The sequence below is a fragment of the Apis dorsata genome, unplaced genomic scaffold (genome assembly GCF_000469605.1).
Source record: "Apis dorsata unplaced genomic scaffold, Apis dorsata 1.3 scaffold_859, whole genome shotgun sequence".
Classification (NCBI taxonomy): Eukaryota; Metazoa; Arthropoda; class Insecta; order Hymenoptera; family Apidae; genus Apis; species Apis dorsata.
Window position 1 is genome coordinate 20,257 of NW_006263980.1, and position 6,715 is coordinate 26,971.

General features: G+C 26.2%; 1 protein-coding gene across 2 annotated transcripts in view; it reads left to right on the forward strand.

The window, feature by feature from the left end:
* Positions 1-6,715, forward strand: part of LOC102681878 — a 26,223-nt gene continuing 19,508 nt past the window's right edge. For both annotated transcript variants that reach the window (XM_006623225.2, XM_006623226.2), the window contains exon 1: positions 1-278. The gene's annotated coding sequence lies outside the window, so the exon portion shown is untranslated. The remainder of the gene's footprint in view (positions 279-6,715) is intronic.

Below are 6,715 nucleotides of genomic sequence, written 5' to 3' on the forward strand. Positions count from 1 at the left end.
AAACGTGTTTACCACTTGGTCGCGCAAATTTTCTTTATACCGCGTGACGAATGTCGATTTACTATTTATCAATGATTCTTCGATTAATCTTGTCGTGCGATATGTCATGTGAGTAACGTTCATCGTGCGTTCTTGACGTGTTATGGCGTGGAAATGGTGGTCAACCGTTTCAGTGATATCGCTCTCGTTCGACGATACCGGAATATATTGCTGAATTGACGACTAATTGTGTGAAATTTTCATGGAAGCATGAAGATCCCACCCCTGTCATGACCAAGGTAGGCGAATATCTTTGATTTTTCAACTTTCATTCCGTATTATTATCTGTCAGATTTTATAATGGATATTGTGTTTCGTAAGCACGTTTTCTTTTCATTTCAATATATTTTCATAATACAATTCTTTTTATTTCGATATATTTTCATAATAGCAAAAATAGATATATTAATTAACAAATATCATGTTGACAAATTTAAAGAGAACATTTTAAAAGAAATTTTAAAACAATCTTTAAATTGATTTAAAGTTGAGTTAAGTTGATTTAAAAAAAGATTCAAAAGAAAGATTATTAAATAAATTGTGTTATAGAGTGCATCTGCAATCTGTTGGTGCATCAAAGCATCTCAAAATTTTTCTTAGAATCAGTGATTCAGGATGATGCATTTCTTGCATCTTTTTTGTTGGATTCGAGCAATAATTAAGACTTTGAGATTGTGTTCTATTGCGGAAAAAATTGGGTGTCTTTTTGAATGATATATTTTGATGCCATTGATGCGCAAGGGACTTGGACAAATCGTATGAATGGGTAATGGCGGCATCCAGAGACAATAATTTTAGATAGTGATATATCTATAGCGCTGCAATCGTTCCATTGATCTGTGTTACATCGAATACATTTTCCGATTTAAATTTAGTAAACTTTTTAAAAATTGTAATTTATAATCTATATATCTGAAGTTTTATTATATTTAATTTAAATAATAAATATTTTTTATAAGTTTAAGTTATTTTGTTGATATGATAATGAAATAATACAATTAATGATTATTATTTGCTCTTTATCAATTTGTCAAATGCAAAAAATTGGTTTAATATTATGCTTATTAACATTATTAAAGATTTATTAATTAATTATAAGATAAATTTAAGGATTTGTTTTAAAAATAAGAATTTAAAAATGCAGAAAAAATTTAATTTAAAATTTCTTTTAATACTTACAAAAGAAAATTTTTTTTATATATTTTTTAATATTAGTATATTATATTTTTTAATATTAGTAATCTTTTAAATCATCAAAAGATTCATTGTAAAAATTCTTGCAATATAATTTACAATTAATTTTTTTCATTACTATTCAATTCAATTATGCATTTTTTTCAGATGATTGTATTTATGAAATTTTAAATATTTGTATATAAGCGATCCAATATAAAGGAAATTCTGGTTGGTAAACGGCCAAAAAAATGGCATTATGTGCAATGACATTTTTCATTCGTAGCCCATTTTGGCTCACTATTTACCATATTTTATCTAGGGCGGCACGGGTAAATCGATACGCGCTACTTTCATTCATGGCTGTTTCCCCTCACACGGTTAGCACGTTGCCTCTATGTACCACCACTGACAAGCAACCACCACAACCCCTTATCCCCACCATTACCGACACTACTACTATTTCGTCCATTAGTAGCATGGTTATCTCTGTTGCAGTGATTCTCAAATCTCTTCTTTCTTCATCTTATGTTATCTATATAATATATAATGTTATCTGTATAACATTAACGATCATTACCATGAGACATTGAATAATTTTTATAAATCTTGAATAATATGCTTTTTATTTAGGTTTAACATATAGATTTATAACTTTATTGATCTCAATATACGTAATAATTTTTAAAATTAATTTTTATGATATATTTTAAAATTAATTGTTTAAAAATTATAAAAAATCCAGTGAATAAAAAATATATAGAGGATCGAGCAATTTTATATTTTTTAAACTATTTTTTTTTTTAAGAAATATTTCTTTATCAATTTAAATTATTCACGAGCTTTTATCTAAAGAGAAAACGGAATTAAACGGATGAATAAAGAGACTGAAATTATAGATTAAATTAACAGATTCTATTTGCATATTAGGTTAAGATGGATTTCTGTTTCTTCTCCTCTCTTCTCTCTTCGTGTTCAATATTGTATGACAAATAAAAAAAAATATCTTTTGATATGAGATCTTTTCTTCTTTTTATATTTATTTTTCTTTTCCATCTATCGTTCATTTAAACAATAATATCAATATACGTATGTATAATATACATACAGATAACTTAATATAGTTGGCTTTCAATTGAAACGTAATACAAAAGATGCATAACATACTTATGAATAAAATTTTTACATTTAATAATAAAACATCAAATACGCGTGTAATTTAATTATAATTATAATTAAAATTTATAAATACGATATTAGATATTTTAATTAGTAAAATGCATGGTAAATTTTTATTATTGCATCATTGGAAATATTTTTCATATGTGTAATAATGAATAAAATAATAATAAAAATAAGAAAACAATATGTTTAGTCTCGAAGGAATAAAAAACAAGTTGAGAATCAATGTTTTGCTAACACATTGATGTTACTACCACATTCACCTTCTTCGGATCCATCCTTATTGGCTCATGAGTTGCGAGAGTCACCAGCACCACCTCCGCTATCATTTCCTCTGCTACCAACCACGCTGTTCATAGCGATGGGGATGATATTTTTTTCACGATCTCGATCTTTTATTCTTTTACATGCAATTTTGGATCATCTCCAATTATTTTTCATCATAAAAATTTTTTATATAATAATGTCACATAATATATCATAAAAATGATATATATATATATATATATATATATATATATATATATATCAAACTTATATTATAAAAATAATTCTTATCTATAATTTTTATAATTTCAAAGTATAATATTAACATTCATTTCATTTTCAAATATTCCAAAATATATTTTTCGTATGTCATTATCGATTATAACTATGCTAAAGATAAGAAAAAGTTACCGAGAAGTTAGATCGAAGCCATCACTAGCTATTGCTTCCATTATATATCTACTATATCGCGCTATCCCCACTCTTCCATACACGTCATTGCTGACGCCCATCTCTGCTGCCGAGTATAATTTCTGTAACGTTCGTAGCTACTACAGTCTTTTCATCCTCCATCCTTCGTTCGCCCTTGTCCTGACCCTTCTTCATCTCCTCGTCATCAGATTACCATCCTTCATTCCTCCCTCCTCCCCTCTATTTCTTTGTTTCTCTATTCGTTCCTTTCTTTCTCTGATTTTCATTTTTGCGCATACGATTCATCAACTCTTTTTGCCCATTTATTTTTAAACTCGATTACACGGAATAATTGATCTCATAATCAATTTTCTTGTTACGTAGAAGTTTAAATTTTTTCAATCATAAAAGAACTATTGAAATTTTGATTTTAAAATTTAAAAAAAAAATTTTAATGATTGAGTTACAAGGATGGATTGGTTAAAGAAAAATAATGTAATTATATATAATATGTTATTGTTTTATATATATATATATATATATATATATAATATGTTATAATATCGAAGTTAAATTTAGAACAATAATTCATATATTTATCGAATTAGAAACGAATCGAAGTCGATCAGTTTCAAACTTCTAATTTAAGAATTAAGATAATAAATAATAGCATGTGAATAATGTTATTTGCACTCGAATAATATTCGAATTCAAAAAATCAAATTTTAGCTCGAGATAAGAGATCAAATATTTTTGCATCCATTTCATTAAATGTAATAAAACATAAAAATTTTTAATAATAAAGAAATATACATATTTTTTATTAAACATAATTTTTTCGAAATTATATATCATTTCTGTGTTCAGTTTCAACACACTTTCTTTTTCATGGACATAATGAAACATGTCGAACATTTCATTATACTCTGTTAAGTATTTGTTTACATACATCGCGTTTAGTGCTGCAGTGACCGAGCCAGATCAACGAATTTTACAATTTCAAATAGATTTTATTGCTGCATTGCCAGATCGTGCGTGCTTCCAGTTAGATATAATAAGTTATAATATAAATTTTCCACGTTCTCGAAGATTTCTCGAAATAATCCCTCGATTGATTTCCTTCGTTTTTTTTCTTTCAAATAATTAATAAAAATGAATCCATATCATCGTAATAACTCTTGGAAATTATTAATACGAATTAATCCTTATTTATATCCTCTTGATCTTATCAAATTATTTTTATCAAATTATTATTGTTATAAATTCTATTTAGATTTATATATATATATATACATACACGATTCGAATTAATCACGAATTGTGCAATATTTTAAACAACATTGTTGAAAACTTTAATCTCGAGTTGAAACACTCGACTATTGTGTCTGGTGATTAGAAAGGATATGAGAATTTTTCCATTAATTCTCTTATGCTCGAAGCCGCGATAAAAACCTGATCGAAGCAAGGTTTACTATGTATACTATATGTGCACTGGTGTCATTGTCTTCCATCTTTCGATACTTTCTATCATATTATTGTGTCCATTGAGAGACAAGTACGCTATAATTTCGATCAAATTATAAAATTTAAAATAAACCATAGTGACTTAAAATTAGTTAAATTTTGACGAGGAAAGGAAATAATTATTTCAGAGATGATCGTTATTGCAAAATTTGATTTGGAAAAAGAAAATTAGAAAATTAGGAACATTAAGAGGAATTAAATTAGATTGTTTATCTCGGATCGGAAGTAAGGTATTTAATGGTATTTATAATAAATGATTAGATATAGAACTGACTACGTCAGTTTTGACCTAGACATCGACTCCGTGTCTCCTGTACTTTGCATATTTTACTTCGACATTTTATTTTTATTTCTGATCCGATTTAAATCATTTAAATCGAATATTATTTTAATATACACATATACATAATGCAAATATTAAATGACGATTTAGAAAAGGCGTTTTTTAATAAATTAATAAATAAAAATATTTCGTAAATTATTTTTGTAAAAAATAAATAAATTTTAACAATTTTTATAATCTTGTTTTCATTTGATCATTAAGCATCGTATATCCAGTTTAATGAAATTTAAATCACAAATCGTGGGAAACGAGTTTCAAAATTCACTTCTATGCAAAAATTCGAGGATCAGCAGATAACTTCTTCTCTATTCTCTATGAAAGGAAGAGTGATTAGACTGTAGTGTAACTGCGGTTTGAAAGTGCGGAACAGTAGAATACGATCGTTCATGATCAACCACGTTGAAAGTGCCTCGCCCATAAAGGTCAATCCCTCTTGGTCTAAAATTAGTAGTAATAGTAATAGTCTTCCTGGCAAAGAAACAAAGCTCGTAGATCCGTGAAACAATTTTTTTTTTTTATTCAAACAATATTAATCAATATTGTATTATAATCAATATTATAATGTAATATTAATCAATTTATATTTGTAATATTATATTTGTAATATTTGTAATTGTATAATGTATCAATTAATTTATGCCTTCAACAAACAATTTTAAAATTCGTTAAAATTTTTATGATTTGAAAGATTAAAAGAAGAGGAGAAAAAATAATAAATCAAATTTGACAATATATTTAACGCATTAACTTTTAAAATGTGTATCAAGATGAAAATCTTGCTACGCAAGATATATCAATTCGATGCCGATTTATATATATGGAGAAACGAACGAAAAATAATGATAAAAAGAACTCGAGAAGTTTAAAGGTCTAAATATTCAATTAACATCTTATGAAATATATATATATATATATAATATAATCTTGATTTGATTTTAATAATGAATCGATAAAATAATGGTTACATGATATTTTAATTCAGAAGCTCAAATTGTAGAGATTTTAGATAGAATCTAAAATCGCAATTTCATCGCTCATTTACCAACAGAGAAAGCGTTGTTACGAGCGATTATTCTTCTTTCCACGCTGTGAAACTGAATGGGATTGGATTCGCTATAATCGTTCAGTGGTTAACGCAGATTAAGAAATGATGAGTAAGATCGTTTAATTAACATCTGATTTACATAGAAATATGGTGACAATTTACTTTCTATGTAGATATATCGATAGACAATATATATAGATTTAAATTAATATCGCAAAATGAAATAAGATTTAAAGATTTTAGGATAGAGGTGTATTTGAGCAAATATTTTTAAAATTATTATTACAGTGTTTCCAGATCGAACATGTTGCATTATTTATTACGAACATGATTATATATATTTCATAATTGGAGAAGTTTTGAACATTCGAAGGTCATCTTTATGCTTGGACTTTTTCTCTTTTTGATGTAAGAATCGCGTGATTTTTTTTTTATATATATATATATGTGCAATGGCAAGAAAGATACGAAAAACAAGATACAATCAATTAAATTATATTTCTCATGCCAATTAAATTAAATGGAATTCTACTTCGTTTCGATTTTTATCTCAAAAATTTTTATCTCTTAAAACAATCTTGAAAGATAAAAAAGATATTCGAATTGTTATAAAAAATCAAATAGTCAACGATAATTGTACTTTGAACATTTTAAAAATTTCTTCTTGCGATCCGTTTGCTTAGAAAAGAATAAAAAAAAAAAAAAAAAAAAAAAAAAAAAAAAAAAAAAAA